The sequence below is a fragment of the Mytilus edulis genome, chromosome 8 (assembly GCF_963676685.1).
Source record: "Mytilus edulis chromosome 8, xbMytEdul2.2, whole genome shotgun sequence".
In the NCBI taxonomy this organism is placed as follows: Eukaryota; Metazoa; Mollusca; class Bivalvia; order Mytilida; family Mytilidae; genus Mytilus; species Mytilus edulis.
Window position 1 is genome coordinate 9,063,364 of NC_092351.1, and position 23,631 is coordinate 9,086,994.

Below are 23,631 nucleotides of genomic sequence, written 5' to 3' on the forward strand. Positions count from 1 at the left end.
TCATCAAGCATGATACTAGTGATTTGACATCTCCAGCTCTTACTTTGGCTAAGGGAATATGTCTTGTAGTACAAGTGCACAGTCATGCCTTATTTTTGCCGATTTGAAAATGTCGATGTATAATGAAGATCTTCAGATACATCACCACAGAAAAATACATTGCAGTCGTTGTTATTTTTGATCCAGTTCCACTCTACAGTGTCTGGTTACTTATTGTTTCCTTTCAATTGGCAACTTATCTTCAACATCAGAAGTATGTTTTCCCTTTTGCTGATGAAATATTTTGAGGTCTGAAAATTTGTTTGACATGGTTTGTGCCATTTTGCCTTGTGATTCTGGAGGGCTTCTGCAGTTCCATAGCCCTCATTCAACTGTTTCTAATTGTGAGAAAGGAAAACCAATTAAAGACTTAACATCTTCGTATGCTTGCATCAAAAGAGTGATTGCCAGCTCAAATGTCTATGACTGTTCTGTTTGTATCTGCTTGGCATTGCAAACCCTAATATGTCCTCTCTTGCCGTTTAACACATTCCTTCCAGTCTAATTGCCCATTATGTTTTTCTTATATATAGTTCCAGTGTTTTCGAAATCTACAATTTTGATCTTTTCCAAAAAAAAACTTTCGGTCATAAATTATATAATATATACGTAATTTCTGTTTTAAAAAGTTACTTAAGCAAACGTGTAAGTAACATAAAATTTTGATACTGATATCTTAATTTTGTAAACATGTGCATGCCATATCTGACCTCTTTGTGAATATCCAATATAAATAAGTAAAAAAGTATGAATGCAAACAGGGAATTAATAAGATTAGCGAATAATGATATATTTGACATGCATGTTTTCAAAATGGCCATCATTCAAGATGGCTACCAAAAAATCAATATATATGAAGTCCTCAGATGACAGTCCTTGTCAATTGTGATGAATATACCATATGACTATATAATAATTTACTGCCAGCAAGCGCTTAACTTATTATAAGTCAAAGTGAACACGGTTACTAAGGAATTGCAAATGTGTAAAGGCAGTATTAAGTTGTACTACTCTATGTTAATGTGGAGGCCAATGTGATAGAATATGATAAACAGAGTGTGGTTTGACAAAACATGTACATATACATTTCATTTATTGTTAGATATTGTTAACGTCAATTGAGAACATTTGAGCAGTTGATGTTCTTATAACATTACTTGTATGATATAAAATTCATTATGTCTGCAATCAAGGTTTTTGAAAGTTGTTTCAAATGAACAATATCAACAAAACGAAATATCCAGTAATCAGCCAACTATTATAAACGACAGGTATACAACTATTTTCTTGCTTTATTTCTACGTATAAAATACAATTCTCCTGTTATTCTAAGTTGAACAAGCGGTTGCACTAATATTACTTTCAGAGTAATAGTTCATTTTATGATTCTCTTTGTGTCCGCGTTTTAATGCTTTTGTACCCGCTACAAAACAGAAGAATAACTCGAGGGAGGGGGATAGGCTAGCTTTTTGTCCTGTTTATATAGCTCAAACAAATACATTATATATATCTTCCCTAATGCATTTTTTTTATTATATTGAATAATGACTACATATTTTGGCATAAAAAATGAATTTTTCAAGATGGTTGCCATTCAATATGAGTAATATTTCCAAAACTTTTGTTCTACAAGACAATTGGATTCAGCACTGTTATTCTATCAATCAGATTTCATGTCAATATCTTCTCTAATATCATTTTCATGATTTTCTATTATTAATCTATTGAGATCAAACGGCCGCCTTTCAAAATGGCCGCCTCTTCCGCCAATTTCGATTTTCAGATTGGGTCCATAGCTTAAAATGTTGTCCATGACATATACTACTACTGTGCTAAATTTCATGCTTTTACCACAATCTGAGCAATTTTGTCAAAAATCTGCACAAATCGACTGGACTATAAGCAGTAGGTCAACAATACGGAATGATTGAAATGGGTACATGTCAGACTGGCAGATATCACATGACCTTGACCTCTGACAGTTTCATGTTTCAACAGTCAATGTTAAATTTTTGTATTTTGGACTGTTTTCAAGTAGTAATAGCAATTAATCTGAATCAACTGTATTTGTTGAATTGAATAATTGTAAGATTCACATGTCTGTCTGGCAGGTATCTTCTGACCTTGACTTCATTTTCATGGTTCACTGGTCAATTTGAAGTTTTTGTGTTTTGGTCTGTTTTTCAATTAAAAGCATATGCAATAAGTCACTTATATTTGGTGTATAAAACAATTGTAAGGTAAACATGTATATGTCTGTCTGAATCTATTTATCTGACCTTGACCTTATAGTCATAGTTCTTTAAAATTGTTAAGTTTGTAATGCTTTAATTAAAACCACATTTAACACAAACGCAGTGGGTTTTGTATAAGAAGAGTTCATATTCAAATCACATAATGATTAACTTATTCCCTAGCAGTATTTTACCACTAGATGTTAATTACATACACAACATAATCAATGTTACCATTGATCAAGTGCACTTTGGTCTAGTTATTCAAAAGTTTTGGAGTAAATCTCAAACATTGCATTACATGTATCGAAAAATGTATAGATATTTTCATTTCACATATTCCATATTTCTTTCTTTTCAGTTTGTAGATGTAAGCTGCAGTGGCAACTGTTATGGAAAGTGATGGTGAACTATAATAAAAGACTGGTTCCCATGGTATAATGGTACCAGAGAAAAGGCAGCAGCATGATTCACAGTAGCGTAATTCGATATATATGAATGATTTTAAACTTAACTACTTTGATGAATAGAGGAGTGAAAAGTATTATAATTGTTTTATTTCAATTAAAAAGCCAATTTTTATACAGTCGCATAGTAAGTTACATTTTAAAGATATAAATTTTAATAGTACGAATTTCACAGCAGTTTGTATATTTTCTTTGAGATAATAAATGTCAGAATTGTTTGTTAATTCTATTTATGAAAGGTTGACTAGCTGAGACTGACCACCGTTGACTCTTTGTAGCGAGTTCATCCTGTCAAATTTTTGTTTCTTTTTCCTGATAAGAGCCTTATAATAATATCTGCCATATAGGGATGAAAACAGCTAATGGTTTGTTTAACAATACCTATATAATTATATTCTATGTGTAACATGTCATTATGGTATATCCCATTTCTCTCTCTCAGTCATCTTTACATATTTCATTCTTTTGCAGTTAAGAATTCATCCGTACCAGTGTTATTTGAATTGGTGGGCCGAGACAGCTTTAAACTGTTTGATGCCAGGGTTTCATTGGACCATCCGTGCAAACATTGATGAGAAACAGATTATACTGATGAGAAAAGAAGCCAAGCAGAGACAGAATTGTGTAAAGTTATAAACACCAAGGTAGGTCAACGCTGATGAAAACATTTAATATGGATGTACCCAGCTTACAGATGTGATACCTTATATACCAATGGTAACAGATGTTCTCAATTTAAATTAGATTTTTTTTTAACTTAAACACTTATAAACAAATTACTTAGATTTTTTATAAGCATTTTACAGATTGACACTTGCATTGCACATTAAAATACAATACCTGTTTAGTTTCTAACTTGAAAGAGACAAAGGGATTAATTCTGGGTTTGATAACCATACCAGGAAAAAAAGGAAAGTATTTAAATCACTTTTCACTCAAGTTTAAATGCTGTCAAGTTTTTTAATCAGTGAAAGTTGACATCACTTCATTATTTAGATATTTAGATGGTATTGATAGATAACATTCAAATTCACATTTTACCAGTTATATTTAATTGGTGCTTTGTAAACTAAATCCAAAAGTACCAATTGACTATATACAAATTGCATGTTAAAGATTTGATACTTGTTTCCTTAATTTTATTATTGAGATAATATTACATGAAGATTTTAAACTCCTTTGTCATTTAGAATTTTATGGAAGATTGATATGATTTTTTATTTAATCCAAGTCATATATTTTTCAAAGCTTAGAAATTTGACTATATTTTACCCTTCATTTAGGGTAAACTTGCATTCCAAAAATTAATAGAAAATGGTGATTCTTGTAGAATTCATATAAATAATGTAAGAATAGAAGGCATACAGTAAGTTAAAACACCAGCAAACTAAATTTCCTTCTTTACACAACATAGGGAGTGACTGGTGAAACCATACAAACATAGTTTTGCCTGTCTGATAGATTATAGATTTTATAAACTGGTTTAACCATATGTTGTGTCCAGTTCGATAGATTATAGTCTATATATATATAAACTAGTTAAGCCATAGCCAGTTTAGCCTGTCTAATGAGTGACTGTTCTTATAAATTGGTTTAACCATTTGATAAATGATTTTGTCTCGTTGATATATTTGTTCAGCCAGTATCTGGTTAGGTCTAGTCTAATGTACCAATGTACAGTATTAACATCTTGTTTCCTAATGACTCATTTAGAATTTGCTTTGGCATTGATTTTTTAAGAATAAAGGAAATGATAAATATCTTTTTTTATGCCCCTGCTGTAGACAACATCAGAATTAAGTGTTACCCTTGACCATTCTTCTGTCCATCTTTCCATCTGTACTTCCTTCAGTCTCATTCTCATTTCCACACTTAAACGTTAGTTTGCCTTACCCAAAGTTCATGAAAATTAAAGATATAGATTCAATATGGGCAGTAAGTCACTTACCGTTGTAGAGTTATGCCAGATTAAATATGGACAGTAAGTCACATACTGTTGTAGAGTTATGCCAGATTAAATATGGACAGTAAGTCACTTACCATTGTAGAGTTATGCCAGATTAAATATGGACAGTAAGTCACTTACCATTGTAGAGTTATGCCCCTTTATAATTTAAAAAATTGCAAAGTTTGAGCATGGGCATTTGTGTCCTCAGACACATTCTACTTTTTATGAAATTTGACACATTTTGTGTCCACTCTGAGAAACAATTCATTTCAACTGAATAATTAGATTTATTATTATATACACCCAATAGTGGACTATGCAGGTGATAGATTGAATATCTGTTGGAATTGATCAAAGATTTAAACATTTTATTTTTTTATTTTAATTACTTGCTTTTTATCTTGTTTGGAATGATGTGTATCAGCTAACACACCTGTGATAAGCTGATTGTCATCTATTTGATTGGTTGATTAAAATCTACATTGTGTTCGTAATTATGAAATCTTTTAAGTTCAAAAACTTTGAATTTGTTTGAAATAAACAAATTAGTGCTGTGGAATTGTGTAAATAAATGTACCATTTATGATTATGTTTTTTAGAATTTTAAACAAACTAGAAATCAATGGAACTTTGCGCATTTTCTTTTTAACAAAAAATACTGACTTCAAATTCTCTTAATTGATTTATGACTAGAACAGTGGTGTACTACTGCTGTCTTAATTCATAATAGAAACTTCCATGTATTTGAAAGTTCCTGATCACGGGTACTGTCTGACTTTTGAATAATGTAGGGAATAAATCTATGTAAAGATGTCCTACTGAATAAAGTAAGAAAACCAACTTCATGTATTAACTATTGAAAGCAACTTGTACAAAGGGGAGGTAATTCAAAATTGTGGAGACATCATGATACATTTCCATATTCATGATAGAGATTCAATATATATATATATAATGATTTGACTTCAGCTTCTTATTTATGACTTTCTGTTTAGATTTTTAGTTGATATACTAATTTGACAAGCTATATTCATATTTTGTTTACATCCGTTTAGTAATATAAATAGTTACAAACAGTTCGTATTGTATAAAAAAATCAATGAAAATACTAAAAAGTCTGCATTCCAGAGAGATGTGTTATTAAAACATGTGGGTCTAAATTAAATCCAGAAAATTTATTTTATTTTATGTATTATGAATTATAACTTAGACCTTACATTTAAGTCCTTTAAACTTTGATGTTACTATTAAAAAGGTAAATTATTCTTCTTTTTTTCTACATTAAACTGATGTTTCTACATTTGCCCTTCCAAATTTGTAGGTCTTTAAAAATATTATAGTGACATTCAAAGAATCATAATAAATGTTTAAAGCACAAAGTTAAGAGAGAAAAAGCCAATAATGATAATTAAAATACTTTGTGTCTTCGTTACTTCATTAAAAATGAAAAGTTGTGCATTATGATTCAATGGTACAAGTTAATGAAGACTAGGTTCATCTTTCATCATGATACAAATTGACACGCAAGTTATAAAATCATAGATAATATTTGACTTAGCCCTTTTAACTGCTGATGAAAAAGATCAATTATAATGGAATATTTTCTATAACTGGAAAAATCAATTATATTTTTTATTTTATTTGCTGTTTGGGAATTAATGTCTTATTTTGACGACAAATGTACAAGGGTAAACTTAATGGAAAGACCATTTTCTGTTTATTTTATTTATGTGTTTTCAAAGGGGACAGTATATTTTGTTATTGGCTGTGATATTTTACAAGATAAAAGAAAGAAAAAAGACATTTTATTGGATTTTTTTCCATCACTGTCTTTAAATCTTATAATCAATTTGGTTTAAAAGGCTTTATTAAAAGGAAAGACTTCAAAGTCCTAACTTTATCATTATAAACTCTATTTGGTAAGAAGGTTTAATACTTTTTATTGAGTTCTTTACAATAATGTATATCATTAAAATTCACTTTTGTTGAAATATTTGTAAAATTGGTAATATTTTTATTTATAGAGATCAGATTCTTTTCCTGTTGTCAGTTTTCCTTTCCCCAAAGTTTCTGTTCCATTGATGTTCTAAGAGTGTAGATTTAACAATTTTACACTAACATCATAGTTTTCAATTCATATAATAGTTACACTATTGAAAGTATTTTACAACAAGGATGTATGTGTTAAAAATTCATATTTATTTCATATTATCCAAATTTGTAGATTATTTTAAAATCTGATTTGATTCCCACTCCTATGAATTGAAAACATGATTTCTCTCCTAGACCTTTTGATAATATGGATAAAAGGAGTAATCTTCAAATAGACAGTAACCCAACAATACATAATAAAGAAAGACATCTAAAGGTTAATAAACAGTCTTCAGCTATAGACTGAAAGGCTTAACCCTGATTCAACTAGAGTGGACAATATCATGAATGAATTTTAGTCAAACTGTCAAAGAATTGCATTCAATGCTGAGTCCCTGACATAACACACTTAGATAATAAGATAGTCAACCACTGAAAAGGTTCCATATGTTGGAAGTTTATTGACAGTTTCTGGTAGTAGGTATCCTTATTGGCACAATTCACACTCCTTAAGGTTAATAGGAGATTTGTTATTAAAGTATGGTTATGAATCACATTATATGGCCAAACTCATTAAAGATTAATTTAATAATAACATCTATTACTAACCAGAATTCTCCAGTCATGCTGCAGAAAACTGACTTCCATAAAATCGAATGACAACAGTTAAGACTCCTTTCCACTATAAACATGTTTAGTACTCTACTAACTATATTTTATTTTTTTTAGGAAGGGGATTTTTAAATGATAATGTTGGAGATATGAGAACTAGAAGAACTGCCCTTGAAAATACAGGAAATAATTTTGCATTAAATGTCAAATTCAAGCTAATTTTCTGTGTCTTTTCAAGTGGTATTGCTGAAATGATCTTATTTGGCTACCAATAGCCAGCTCATTACTTAAAGACAAAAAATATTTCAAGATTATAATAAATAAACATACAAGACAGTGAATAAGATATAATTTTATTGTACAAAAATTAAGGTCTGTACAATGCCTGTAATAATTAATAGATTAATATATTTTTTTATGAATATCTTGACAATATTTATTCTTAACAAACAGTAGTAAGGCTTTTTTCGTGATTTAATGAAGAGTCAACATGAATAATTTGAGTAGCTGCAAATGTCACACACTTTTACACCATCGTCCTAATGAAGTTTACCAAATGACATTTTTTTTTAATTGTCACCTAAAGAAGCAATTATACAGCAAACAGTCATATACAAAGGTAAAATACATGATTTGATTTTATTTCATTTATACAAGTGTTTTGTCCTCTGTAACAGTTGAATATTTCAATCTCCTTCTGAACTTAATCATAACAAAACCATTACACCTGAATTACATGTACAGACTTTTACTTGTAAATCGTCATAATGTACCGACACCTCTTGAAAGTAAAATAAATTTCTATTTCTGTAAAACTTTTTGTTGTAAGATTTGTGTTAAAAGTTGTATTCATATGTTTGAATAGCGGGGGCATCCCTATCATTATAATTGTTCCTGGGTCAATATTTGACCAAGTTCGACGAACATTTTCTTTTCAATCTGAGTTGGTAAAATTATGTATAGCGACAGAGTTAAGTGGTTATTTATTTACTTTTGTAACAAGTATAGCTTGTTGTTAAATTGCTACTGGCGGCATAAAAAATATCTTCAAAAGTCATAACTATTGTAAAAATTGACAATTGATCTGGCGGTTTTTGTTCACAACAATCAGGTTTTATGGCATGAGAACCACAACATATCTTTTTATCACAATATAATTTCTGTTTAAGTTTCCGATGAAATCATTCACGACAACATAAGAAATGGATTATAATAGTTTTTAACTACTTCTTTCATTTGTGTAGGTTATGCTCTTGTAAATAATTAAGTTTGATATGGCGGACCAAACGTAACACAAGGTTTAGGGGAAAATTATATATAAAATTAGAAGATGTGGTATGATTGTCAATGAGACAACTCTCCACAAAAGAGACCAAAATGACACAGAAATTTACAACTTTAGGTCACCTGAAACAATAAAATTTGAGTCTTCTAAGTTTTTATAATAGCAGGTTATTGAAATCCTTCATCTGTATATATATAGTCTCTTCTAAATCACCAACTAGATTTCATTAAACTTTCAAAAACTATTTCCTACATGGAGCTGTGGTGCCCTCTTAATTTTTCAATAGCAGTCTTTCATTCATCCGGTTTTCTGGATTTCTCATAGCAGAATCTGAATTTTGCATAGTTGTTGGCTTTTTGATAGTCCCAATTTATTACATACCTAAATAATACTAATTTCAGTAGAGGGCTTATAATGAAGGGTAATGTCCTTAGATGGTTTTGGTTACTCGTCATGCTTCTTCATGTAGAATTGTTACTTGCCATATTATTTTGCATGTTTGCCTCTCAAATATTTGCTCTGTGTGTGTCAGATGATGATTATTTCATGAAAATATCTTTGTTTTTACACAAAATCTGTTTGGTTTTACTCAAATTTTAATTGACTATGATTGCCAGTTTTTCAATACAAGATGGCTGCCACGATATACTAGTAGTCAAGATTGATGAGAATGATGTTAAACACCAACATCAATTAATCAATCATATTCATACTTTTGCTACCAATAGTTTCAGGTGTGATAATTGTGAGGTATTTTGTCTCTTTTCTGCTAGAATGATTCATCCAATCCTTAGCAAGCTTTCTATTTAAAAAGGAAGTTCTTGATGTCAGAAAAATGTACTGAGTTCATCTACTGTCTCAACAACCTCTCAATTCTGAGGTTGTGAGTTCCAACCCTGCAAATGGCATGTTGGTTCAACTCCAATGTAATTGACTATTTAGGCTTGCAAATTTTTCTTCCAAAGATGGAGGTTCTCTCCATGCTTCCCTGGCTTTTCCCACCAATAATAGGCTACCTGACCCCAATAGTGATCCAAGTAGTGTTAGACATCAAAATCTAAAATATATCTCCTGCTGTTATATTAGTTATGTATCCAGTGGCAACTTGACACTTCTGGGTTTTGTTGGAATTTCTTCAATATTAAAAGGGCTGTCTATATTTTTTTCATATATAACATATAAAACTTGGTAAATTTTGTATTTTTTTTTTTGAGATATTGACACTGTTAATCTTCCATAGTTTTTACAATTGAGACAAGATAAAATAAATGGACAGGTTGATTTCCTTTGATGTTACTTTTTATGTACAAAGTCAGGTTACCTGCAGAGATGTTAGAAAACTTTCATTCTGTTTGTAACATAATTGGTTAAGTGGGGTCTAATGTTGAGAGTTGAGTAGAGAATAAGATATCTTGTCTTCTGTAATTTACAGAGTTTAATTGAGTCATTAGTAAATACAGCTTAAAAGATAGAATTGATCTGATGGTATTTAGACATACCACTTCAAATGATCAATGGACAAAAGTTAAGTTTGAAATATTAATGAGTCAGTTTTTCATTGTTAGAAGATATTTGGTCTTTATTTTTACAGATCAGATTACTGATTGCTTAGGATTCTTACTTTTTTCCACTCATTTTCCACTATTTTGAAAAATAGTTCTACTATTGCACTTGCATGCACTAGCTGTGCACACCTCATTATGTGCTTTACCAAAAAAAATCTTATTAAAAAAAATCTTCAATTTTTGGTGATTGTATTTGCATACTTTGTGCTACTAAATTTTTCAGTCGTTAAGATATCGTATTAAACAAAATATCAGATATCTAAACTGATATAAATTATTAAGGATATCTCATCAACTATATAAGATACCTTTGTTAAAGTTAAGATATCTTGAAAAGAGAACTAATAAAAAGAAAGGTGTATAAGTAAAAGGCCTCTAAACTAGTGTCTCTTCATAATAGCATAGGCTTATGATCTCTCTGAAATAGAAATATTAGAACAGCTGGATTTCCATTAGAATTTTGAATATTGCTTTCATATTAAAAATTAAAAATCTAAACCTTATCTTAAAAATAAAAAGTATTGTCCTATACCGGTACTTTTCTCTTGTTAAAACTTAAAATTGTGAATTGTCATGCAACCATCCCGTAAAATGAATATATCGTAAAATGAATATATCGTAGATATTTTGTGATTTGTGATAATTAGCTGTAAGGAAGAGTGTCAATGTTTATAGTCAATACATTTCACTGATTATTGATCAAATTAGCTCCGATGACATGATAATTACAAGTGTGAACAGGTACGTCCCTACAGGTAACAACTGTATCATTCAAACATATGCTAATTCTTTTTAAATAGTTTGGTGTATTTCTTTTTTTTAGTGAAAAGATGTCAAAATCAGATGTTTAATTTCTTTTATTTACGCTCAGTTTGAATGTGATATTGCATAAATTTTTAATTTTTGTCAGAAAATAAACCCCAGATGTACTAAGAAATTGAAACAGATTACAGATTAAAGGTTTTGTGAAAATTGAAATTGAAATTATCACGCTATGACCTTTTGTTTCCAGTCTTTACTTTATATGAATATCAATGTGTGCATACAAGTCTGGTGTATATCCAGTCACATTTGTACTTGTACCAAGTCAGACCCTCTGGACCCTGGGTTATTTATTCCAACTTGTGTTTGTTTGTAAGTCTTTTTTTCTTCAGAAAAGGTTGGTTCTGGTTGTTGGTGTAGTCTGTTGTGTACTTTTTATGATACTTCTTAACTTTTGATATATATGCTGATTTTCATAAAAGGTCAAACTCTATCCCACACAGCTCATATAATGAAACAATATAGATATTAGAATAAATATGTGCTACAAAGTTTTAAATGATCACATAGTTTAAACAGGACCTACATTGAGATGCATCAAGCTTTGCATGACATAAACACATTCAATACTATGTTTAGCAGTTTATAACAAAAGGGTACAAAATCTTGTCAAAACCATCACCCTAGAGTAATTGTCAGGTTCATATACTCCAAAACATATCTCTTAAATTGTCAGGATTATATGTATTGTGACCAGTGACACATGTAAAATATTTAACCGTCATTTCTGTTGAATATGTGACAATCGTTGTATCTTAAATGTTTTTTAGAAGTGTTCGGAGATAAAGATCCAATATACTTTAATATCTTTTAAGATCTATCGATACTTTATCTTTAGAATGAGTCAGGTCCCTTCCTTTGACTTCTTTATGTTTGTTGTTTATACGCCACAAATCGCTACAGTTCTTTGAAGAACAATAGCGTAGACTGCACGAGCACCAGTTGATCACCATTGATTTATTGAAGCTGTTCAGTACTTTGGTTTGATATCTACACAGGGAACGACACGGTTGACATAGTATAATCCTGACTTTAGATTAATTGATTAACGAATATATCTAATTAGTAATTTATATTTGAGATACAGGGTCATTTCTCCATTGATTTAGCGTAGATTGAGGGGAGATAATATTTATTTGTTTGATTGTTGTTCCAAACTGTCACAGTATTGTTAGAAATAGAATATTGGAATTCAGATGTTTAGGGAAGTTTTTTGTGATTCATAAAGCAACAAATAGTTTGGTAGGAACTTATAAATTATTGATGCCTTTAACTTTTCATTCAAATTTATTGTGAGTATTGAGGAATCTAGATAGAAACTTTATAAAGGTTAACTCTGAGAATTACCCAGTTTATAAAAAACAAGATCTTCTTGTGTGATCTTTTTTTTTTAATCATTTTCCTTAAGGTGACAGAACTAATGGAGATTGCATAGACTTCAATTTATAAATTAATTACTTATTAATTTATGATTGAAAGTTTAATTTCATTCTAAATCTATTAATATTAATGGGTAATGTATCAACTAAGTAATTGCTGAAAAAGTTGCTGAATGAATATTGGAAATTTACAATTTTAGCATCAAATTAAAGTAAATATGTATCCTTTATATGAAATTGACATGGCTATATATCAATTATTAATTTGATAATATATTTTACATTTTATCTGTTTTTCCTGCCAATTTTGACTTTTCATTTAAGGGTGCTGTTGACGATGCCATGTGATTGTTTGTCAATCGTTTTTAGAATCGTGAAGTTTATTTTTTTTGGTAATGCATTATCAAATTTGTGTGAAAACTTCACCAGTATCATATACGATAAACTTAAATTTGTCATACATATGCCTACAAGGACATATATAAAAAAATTATCAAAGAATATCAGAAAATTGACAATAGGTCTGTATAGTATTGGCCTCTTGTTCTTGATTCTCTTTCCTGCTTTCACACTCATTTTCGGGGATACAGAATAAAACTGAGAATAGAAATGGGTAATATCTCAAAGAGACAAAGTTACCTGACCAAAGAGAAGAATGCATTCTTATATCTATATGAAAACAAACTCTTCATGTGCCATCTACCATATAACATGCATTGAAGATGTGCATTTCATGTATGATAGTTGTTGCAAACTTGCTTATTATTACCAATAATCATTTAAAAAAAAATGTATTTAATTAAATTGAACCACAAAGGAAGATTTAAATTTCAAGATGTTTTGTTATTGCACCTGTTTTAGTATCAGAGTATACAAGTATCAATTTTTAGGTTTGGTACTTTTCAAAAGGAATACTTAAATAAAAGCACTTGTCATGTCAGTTTACTGTTTCACTTTCATGTGAGAGCATTTCGTGTGGTGACGAGATATCGTAGTAAATGCACACCACCACAAGTATATGGAAGACATGTTTTGTTTGTTATTTTGTCACAAAGTTTCTCCTTGGTATTTGAGGTTTGGAATTATATATGACGATTTTCCATATTTTGAACAATATCATTATTAAAACTTGCAGTTGAATGTGGAGTCATGCTTAGGTATAGACCATCTTATTTTACGTTTCATGGTTTTGGATTACGCCTAATGATTTGTTGGTGTCTACTTGACTGATTTCTAAAGTGAAACACGCCATTTGTTAACCAAATAATTAATTTCTGAATAGGATAAGTCTGGCTCAAATGACTGACCTCTCGACAAGTGCAGGGGATAAATTACCTTAAACTGAGCTGAACACTCACGTTAATTGAATTAACAACCACGACAGTTGGATTCATTTTGCTTTCTATAAGTGGAACATTACAATCACATGTTTAAACATAATCAGTATAGTACATCTAAGATTACTTGATACCAAGGACCTTGGATGGGACTGGTTTAACTTGATACAGGGGTCTTTCTTTGGGGACTTGCATTCCTTCAAAGAGAGGTCCATGGTATTCAAGGCCTTGTGTTACCTGGAAGAGAGGTCCCTACTACCTTGTTTTTTACTGATATAATTGAGGGAGACACATGACTGTTTGGTATTTCTTCATTCAGAGTCCTTGTTATGGAGACTTATATAACTTGATAGATAAGTCCCTTATTTGTGATCTGGTATTATTTTGAGACTGAGGTCTAAACAAGTATTGTGAATAGGTGAGCCATGGTATTACTTACTAGAGCCTCAAAGGAACTCTGGTCTGTTGGACTAATAAAAAACTAGTTGAAGAGGTCCCTTGTTCTGGGGACTGATATTACTTGATAGAAAGGTCCCTCTCAAATGGGTGACATCAAATTGTATCACCAAGGACTTATTAACAAGTTTTTGTTTTATTTCACATATATTTGAATAAACATAATGGCTATAGTTGAGATAAGAGACATCGGTATGCTTTTATTTTCAAGTAAGATTACCTTTTTTGGCAGCTGTCAACTTTCTAAAAAGTATCAAGATTAAGAACAGCAATTGAAACACTTTTTCTGCAATCTACAGCAGACGTCAACATACAGTTAAAACAATAAACCAAGCTCTTAGTCTTCCTTATTCTATATATATTGTAAATAAAATTCACCATAACTATCAGAGAAATGACATTGATCTCAGGTAACTGTCTTTTTTTGGCAAAAAAAATGGGGGGGGGAGGGTCTTACATTTTATTCAAATTAAAGAACAAGGTTTTGATGATAGAACATGTTGATATGAAAGCCAACAATATAATGCAGGAAAAGTTATAATTTAGAATCTGGAATAATTTTATAATTTTAAACTATATGTTATGGAATTTACTTTCAAATTAAACAAATAACCATAAGTATATCAGCGTAAAAGATTTTATGATTTACTTTGAGTCATTTGTATAAATTTTGAAGTAAGCCATAAAATTGTTCCTGTAAAATTCCTTTCTTTCATAATATTAAAATATATTCCACAGCTATATAGTAAATTTGAAATCATAGCCATAAAAAGGTATTTAAAATGAAGAAATTAATTAATAAGAAAATAATATTGTTGTTCTGGTTGGTGAAACAGGTGAATCATGACACCTGTTACGGAGTTAACCACACCTGAATAAAGCAGGTACAAATGTTTACATTAACGTGTGCGGTCAACACCATTATAAACTGGCACCATTAAGATCTACCTGTCCGATAATGTCCAGCCCGATGTCCATCTTTCATTTAAATTTATGTAACACTAAAATTAATTTCTTTATAAAGTCACTTTGCCCTTGTTGTGAACTTTTTAGGTCAATGGTTTGTTTAAGATGTTGTTAAGGTTAATTGGTATACAAATTATTCCAGGTCATTTTGAATTGTGAACTAATGTCATTTTCAATTAAACCTTATGGTTTAATAATTGATCCAGCATTATTTTACTTTCTAGACAAACCGTAATCATAGATATAAATAGAAACATCTATTTCTAGACTTTTGTTTTTTGGGCAAGAGCATATATTAAAATAATATTATATTCCAATCTTCAATCAGCTTGGGATTAGAAGTCTATAGAGAGATTCATATTTGTAAGACCTGGCCTCTTCAGGTTGATATTGCATAATTTTTAGATCCTTTACATCTGATTATAATTACCTAATTTTCAGTACATTAAGAAATTATACATTTATTCTTTTCTCAGAAGTAAATAAATAGAAATAAAACAGCCTGCATGCAACTGCACATTTTAAAATATAATTTAAGGGGAAATAATTTCCATGCCTTAACCTTAAATGCAAATTAAAGGCACAATTTGCTGTAAGAATTAAATTTTGTGATTTAGGTTTGCTGTTCTATGGACCAATACACTTCGTTATCTTTATTATTATTCCCCTGCTTTAAAAAAGTGGGGTATACTGTTTTACCTCTGTCTGTCTGTCTATTTTTTGGAGGTGAATTGTCTTATTTTCTTGCTATGATAACCAGTTATAATAATTACCAATTTTGTAACCTAAAATAATGTGGGAAAGCAAAGTAACATTTAAAATTTGTGATTGAATATAGTATAAAGCCAAGAATGGATGACCACCAAAATAAATCATATTTGTTACATTGGACTCTAGTCAGATATATCTTAAATCATTATGAAATGTCAACTCCTCTAAAAAGTTGTGATTTAGAATTCCAGACTGATATCATTGAATTTAGAAAAAGTTATTGATAAGAGTATTGAGGTTTGATTGGTTGGTTTGGTTCTTTGAATTTACCAATATTGGTCAGAATAGACTACAGCTGCTGTACCATCAATAACTCATACTAGATATAGTAATTAGATGTTCAAAACATCCGATGAAAAAAAGACCGAAAGACAGCTGACATATTCAGGCAGATTACAATAAATATTCTAAATTATGCTTTTATACGTGTCAAGCAGTAAGGTTTCTTCAAATCTTTGACATGCCTTGAATGTTTTAAGACTAATTGAAAAAACATTTAGTGAAAATTAGCATAACTCAAAATTGAAATTTAAAAGATAATTTAAAGTATCTAAAAAAAGCCACCACTTAGGTGACATTAGCTAATATTAAACCAACATCCAAATTGATTTTTCATAGGTTTATATTGTAAATGCAAGAAGGAAAAGAGTCATTATTTTCTCATAAAATTTAAATTTGTAAGTTATGGAAGATCTGACAAATAAAACCATCCCATATGGTTATTGACATGACTGGCCTGAAGACTGGTACAATGCTACACTAACACAGCCGAGCAAAGAGAAAACTAAAACAGTTATTAATCATAAGTTGATAAAATCTGACCGGTAAAACTTTTAAAGGGCTGAAAAATGTTATAACATATCTTAATCAACCCTCCCATCTTAATGCAGGTTGTCAAAACTTAATGACTGTTGCCCTGTGGCTTATGTATCTATCTACTGTAGTACAATATGTTCATTAAGATTGCATGTTGTACAATTATACAATATTATATACCACCTTTAATTGATGACAAAGTGTGCCATAACAATTTGTTTTCATGTAATATCATTATCTTTGAATTATATTTTTTTAAATTAAGAGCCGACAGCATGTTTTGAATTGATTGATTGGGGAAATAGAAAATATGGCAGCCCTCAAATTAGAAAATGTGCAGAGTTTTTTTTTTTTAAGAACTACAGTAAAATTGAAATTTAAGGCATTGGGATAAAGTTGGCATGATTAGGAGGGTGTGTTTTGTTGTTATGACTTTTATATACTCTAATGAGAAGACCGAATTATATGAATGCATTTATATATTTGTTGATTTAAATATTTTTATCGGTTTTAAATCTTTGAAAGCTTTGCCTTTGAATCATTTGTGTTTGGGCTTATATAAGGTGTTACATATCAAGCCCATGCTACTGGTACAAATGTATAATGTTCATCATGAGCATACCTGAAATATTTGCCACTGGACATTTAGCAAATAGCATATATATTATATTTATTACTTTTGATGTTCAGTTCATAAAACATGGATCCTGTTGTTGTACAAAAAAACATATATTGAAATTAACAGCCCAGTTCACTTAAAACAAAATTCTGTCAGAAGCTATATTTAATATTTTTTATTTTCAATAAAAAATTTAAGTATTCTTACTTGTAGATCATGGGGGGATGGAGAATTATTATGCATAGTGTTCGGCATTATGTGAATATATCATTTCATGCATGGTATATTAAGTAATTCTTGCTAGTTGCTGACTCTCCTGTTCCATTGTCATGTAATACACATGCTGTTATTTCTAATGCTCAAATCCTTTCAGTTCTAATTCTAGATCTTTATGATATCTTAGTAATTTTGTTTCTACTCCAACTTCAATGTTCTGACATTCCATCATTTACTTTCCTGCCTGAGTTTTTACTCTGTCATATCATTGAACAAGCTTCATAAATTATTCCTACATTGTTTGTGATAATTATTAACTAAGGACTATTTATAGACTACCATTCCTCCAGATTTGTTAATCATGTGTTCCGATACATTGGTGACTTGGTCATACATTTGCATACAGGATGCTTTCTTAATTAAAAAACAACATAACAGATTTTTTATCTAGGTTATTTGAGTAACATATGTTTGGGACGATATGTTACAGAATTGAAGCCTTTTATTGTCAAAAACATTTTAAAATACCCTGTTAATCTGCAAAGAAACCTGGGATTGCATGAATAGTGTAATTAAAATTATCGCATCCTATCTTAAAGAGGATGACCTGTATGAAACAGAAGAAAGAAAAAACAATTATCGTCTAAGTAACACAACTAAATGTGGGTATCAAATATGTTTTTAACGTGCCAGCAAAAACATGATAATCCAGTAAGTCATTGAAATTTAAAGAATGAAAAGATTGTTACCTAAAGATGGGTATCTTGTTATATCATGATATCAAGATGTGAAGTCAGTATTATAATTAAAGAAAGAAAATCTATAATAACATCTAAAGAAAAGTTCTATTTTTATTTGAATAGAAAGCAAATCTTTCTACCATAAAATCAACCTCATCAAATGACAATTTATCATTATGATTTAAGCATTATCTTAGGGTTGATAATTTAAGATTTGAATATAAATGTAAGAAAATTCAGTTTTCTTTGTGATAAGGGGGACTTAAAATTCATTTAGGTTATAATATCGGAGGTTTTTCCTATGTTGACATTATATGTATAAATGTAAAATAAATAGTTCAGATATACATTATTTGAAATTCTGGTCACATAGGTATACCTAGGCCATTAGTAATGATATCAGTGTTATTGTCCACAGATAACCATTGATTGAAATATAGTTTGTATATAACTTATAGCTTGATAAAACCTTTCAGTTGGTGTAAGCGTGAATTACTCTGGTTACTTGGTACTTACATGAATTAAGTGATCTGTTCTTCATATTATCAATGAATGTTGTATATTATATGGAAACTCTTAAAGAAACTGTCTCCTTTCAGATAAAATTGACCTATGACTATTTGACTTTTCTGTTTTGGTCCTTGTTGGTTTTTGTATTCTGAAATGTTCGTTGTATTTGAATGTTGAAAACATTTTGTTTTGAGAGAACACTGAAAAAAAGTATCACTGAACGTATACATTATTGTTTAGGGGCAATATGAAGCCCACCTGCAGGTTCAGGAATTTCAGCACTGAAGACCCACTGGTGGCCTTGTGCTGTTTTCTGCTCTTTTATCAGGTTGTTGTCTCTTATAGTACACATTCCCATTTTCCATTCACAACTCTAGTATACATTTGTATTGATGCCACATGACGGAGAATCTCTTCTCAACTGTACTTCCTATCGAAGGTTAGTGGTTTTCTCCAAGTACTCCAGTTTTCTTCAACAATAAAAACTGGCCACCACGAAAATAGCCCAAAGGCGGTGCTTAAAAGTGATGTTAAAAACAGATAAAATCAAATCAAATCTCAAAACTGACAGGTTTTGTATAAGATTTTTTCGAGAAAAAAAACAACAATGATTTAACAGGCTGTTTTCTTATTTCACTTATTATAGCCTACTATACAGTATGGGTTTTGTGTTTTCTCATTGTTGAAGGCTGTACAAAAGCCTATAATTGCTTACATATACTTCCTTTCAACTTTTGTAGGATAGTTGTCTCTTTGGTAACCTCATACCACATCTTCTTATTTCATTTTACTTAACAAAAAAGAAGCATACACTGCTGGTCATCAGTTTTTGAACATTTGTATCATTAGATGAATAAGCAGCGAAATAACATTGATGCTTTCAAGCTGTACCCACTGATTACTTAAAAAAGAAGTTGTCACTCAACTCTAGTAGTCTGTTTTTTTATGTCAAATGTTAGTTTTGTGGTGTTGGAGATATCAGTGATTCACTTTTGACAGTATTGATTGATCTTTCAAAATACATAAAGCATAGTCAAAACAATGAAAACAAAACTGTCTTATTTGTGTCACATCTGATACTTAAATTTCCTCTTGACTTCTGTTTATTTTGTTTTTGGCTGACTTTCAATTCTAGACACTATTTCTCAACTGCAATATAAAAAGTCTACTTGTAAGTAAACATAGGATGAAACATTTCAATTCTCACTTGTTTGGGGTATAGAATGTTTTCAATGATAGTGGGCCTGTTGACACCTTCATGAAAGAGAACTCATTTCAGATGTTAAATACTGTCATATTGTTGTACAATAGACTTTACAGTACTGGTCATTTGTCCAGTAAAGATAGTCCAAAATGTCATCAATAACTATAATTACATCTATTTATAAAATCACCTGATATTATTTTTACACCCAAACTAAAGAATATACCTGATGGTTAAAATGGGGTTTGTTTTCAATTTACGTGTACTGGTCAAAATGATTCACCAATAAAACGTTCTGTGTAAACAAAGGCTGTCAGAGATACATCTTAAAGAACAATAGTTTTCAATTATATTAAGAAAATACTGTACCAACAATTGGTGGTCATTTTGGCCCTCCAGGTAATTTGAAAATTTCACCCTTTCAAACTGACCACAGCTAATTTCCCATATAGATAGATATTTTGGTGGGTTCCATTTCAGTGATTTAAATTCTGATTTCAGAGAGTAAACAAAATATGTTCATGCATGGGTACATTGAAAATCACCGATACTCTCTCTCCCCTCTCCACATTTGATAAATGTATACCTTGTGCACAAGAAGCTTTACAAGGATTTTATTGATTCATTTTTTCATGTTTTTTTACCTAGACTAAATTTTTATTCCTGTAATCAGCTGATCAGGTATGTTTGCAATATTCGTGTAAAAGGACCAGTAAATAATATATATATACTGTTAATTTATATATATTTAAAAGATAAATGTAGACTGAAAAGTGTTTTAAATTGAAAATATTTTGGGCTTAAACATAAATCTATTAAAGACATTTCTATTGGTCCTAGAAAATGTAATATTTTATTTTTCATTCTATTGATATTATTTTTTCTGTTTTAGAAATCAGTTTTTATATTATCAACATAAAATCGTCATTCTGTAATGGGTGTGTTATATTTTAGGTTAAAACTAAATTGAAAGTTAATCAGATAAATGGCATAAAATGTATTTAAATTTTAAAAGTTATTTAAAAGGTATATTTAAAACATGTCATAAAATTGAGAAAGGAAATGGGGAATGTGGCAAAGAGACAACAACCCGACCATAGAGAAGACAACAGCAGAAGGTCACCAACAGGTCTTTAATGCAGCGAGAAATTCCCGCACCTGGAGGCGTCCTTCAGCTGGCCCCTAAACAATTATATATATATGCATAGTTGCTGTGGAGAGAAAGATAAGACACAATTTTCATTTATTTTACGAATTGTTTTGTTTGTAAACTTCCCTTCTCTTATCAAAGTTGTAAGAAGATTACAATATACATAAGTTGAAAAGAAATTTTTTGTTCTTGCTTTATATAAATATTTCAGAGTTACAGTCAAATACTGGATTTATTGATTGACACAAAAAAAAAAACAAAAAAAAAACCAGCATATATAAAAAGTTTATATAGTAGTACAAATCATATCTTTTAAATGATTGTAAAATAGCACTTAAAATTTATTAAGAATAGCTGCATAAAAAGTCAGCTAACCTTAAAAAAAAAGAAAATATTTCTCAAAGTTTTTTTCCAACTTACAGCAAATACATTTAATGAATTGTTTGTCTCACATACTGTTATTTAACAGATTATATTTACATGATTTAAAATGATATGTATTTAAAAAAAATCTTAAAAAGTTTGAAAAAAAATTGAAAAAAGATTGGCGTTTTATAAACTGGTTGGTAATTTGATCTTTATATCCCTTTTCAATTTCATTTACTCTAAACCCAAATCATTAACCATAAGTTTGCCTCTGGCATTTTTGTTGTGCATTCTCGAAAACTTAATCTACTTTGAGGTATGATATTGTCCTAAATTTCAGCATAGAAACTCTTCACACAGAATATGTAAAAAGGAATAATGGTTCTATGGCTTTAGAAAAATTTTAACTTTGCTCATTGTTGTAGACTAGTTAGAACTTTGAAATTTTTGTAAATTTTATTTGTACAAGTATATGGTGAAAGAATGTGACTTGTTTAATGTTTTTGTTCATTGTTGAAGGTGGTATGGTGAATTATTGGTGTTAAGTTCTATTTAATTTGGTCTTTGATGGATAGTTGTTTCATAGACAATCCCACCATATCTTTTTATTTTTATATGTCATGTAATAATTTATCCAGTCTGAAATGGACTACATTTGATTTGATTTTGACCATATATGTTTCCTTTTCTGTTGTTTACATGATTACTGACCCCTGTCATCTTTCAATGCCATATTGTGGTAGGACAATAACTGTGTATTGTTTTATAAATTTTGATTTACTATGGCTCCGAATAGGATTTAATTTGGCTTATTGACTTGAGAATAAAGTTTGAAAATCAGTTCTTTGAACAAAATAATTAGAGATCAGCATGGCCAGGAGCATGGCCGCTATCCTGAAGGAATAAATGACTAACATGGTCCTTGTTCTTTGAAAAGAAAATCAACTAAATAAACTTTTAAAAAATAATTTTGCCGCAAATGGATTACAAAATCAGAGCATTCGGTAAATCTAAAACTGCCTTAACCATTACAAAGTAAAATTTTTAATCTTCTTTAAGACTTAAAGTTTAAATTTGAAACTTCATAATTTAAAAGATTGAAATTAAATCCGTTTAATCTTTGATCAATCTTATAACATTGTCATTATACGGATTATCCATAATCTGTCGGGTGCTGGCCCTTCTTTTTACTTTGTTTTATTTAGTGAACCTAGGATTTAGATAACGACTATATGAGTGTATTTTAAATCTTTGATTGATATTCCAATTGATTGTTGCATATAGCAGAATTAAAAGTTTTATAAAGATCACAAATATGCACAGAATCATTGATTTTATTTCACACTTTGTTAGGGTGCCTAACATGGTGAGTAAAATATTTAAATGTTAAACAAATTACTTGTTATAACTAGGACATTTTTCTTTAAACATGAAATAATCATTATGCAACAATAAACAAAATAAATGATAATTTTGAAGCAATTACATAAAAACGGAGGGACTTGAATGAACATTTCTGTAGGTAAGGTCTTTAGATAATTAAAATAACCATAAAGATTTTAATAATTTGTTCTGCTATGTACTGAAGACACTTTGTTTTATAATACCAATCACTCAAGAAATATTTGACGCTGGACATTCAGGGACCAAATATTTATCTTTTGCATCAATTCAGTGTCTGAATTTTCCTGGGAATTCCAAGTAAAACTTGTGAAGGTGAGTTAATATTATAACCTTCACAAGTATGATATACCTCATGTAAATTAATATATAACTTGTGTTGCTTGAAGTCTATTTTGCACTCTCATATTTGTTGATTGTTGCCTTGTGAATCGCTTTTAATTATGTAGAGTGTAATTCTCTTTGAAGGTATTTTCATAGAACACCTGAGCAATAAAACAAATTTTTCTGATTGAAAACCAACGTCATTAAATCCACATTTTCATTAGTAACAGTTCACTTCCTTTTTCAATAATTGTATTTTATGCAAATCATGTGCAGAAATGTTTTTTTTCTTTGTTATATTTGGCATATTGAA

At 29.9% G+C, this 23,631-nt stretch overlaps 1 protein-coding gene across 12 annotated transcripts in view; it reads left to right on the plus strand.

The window, feature by feature from the left end:
* LOC139484730 (protocadherin-11 X-linked-like) overlaps positions 1 to 23,631 on the plus strand; it is a 64,753-nt gene that overhangs the window by 7,135 nt on the left and 33,987 nt on the right. For 3 of the 12 annotated variants that reach the window (XM_071268628.1, XM_071268634.1, XM_071268633.1), the window contains exon 1: positions 20,645 to 20,758. The gene's annotated coding sequence lies outside the window, so the exon portion shown is untranslated. Of the gene's footprint in view, positions 1 to 2,634; positions 2,749 to 3,211; positions 3,385 to 11,962; positions 12,356 to 20,643; positions 20,759 to 23,631 lie in introns of those variants that run through there. The other 9 variants (XM_071268625.1, XM_071268632.1, XM_071268624.1 and 6 more) reach the window with 8 other exon arrangements.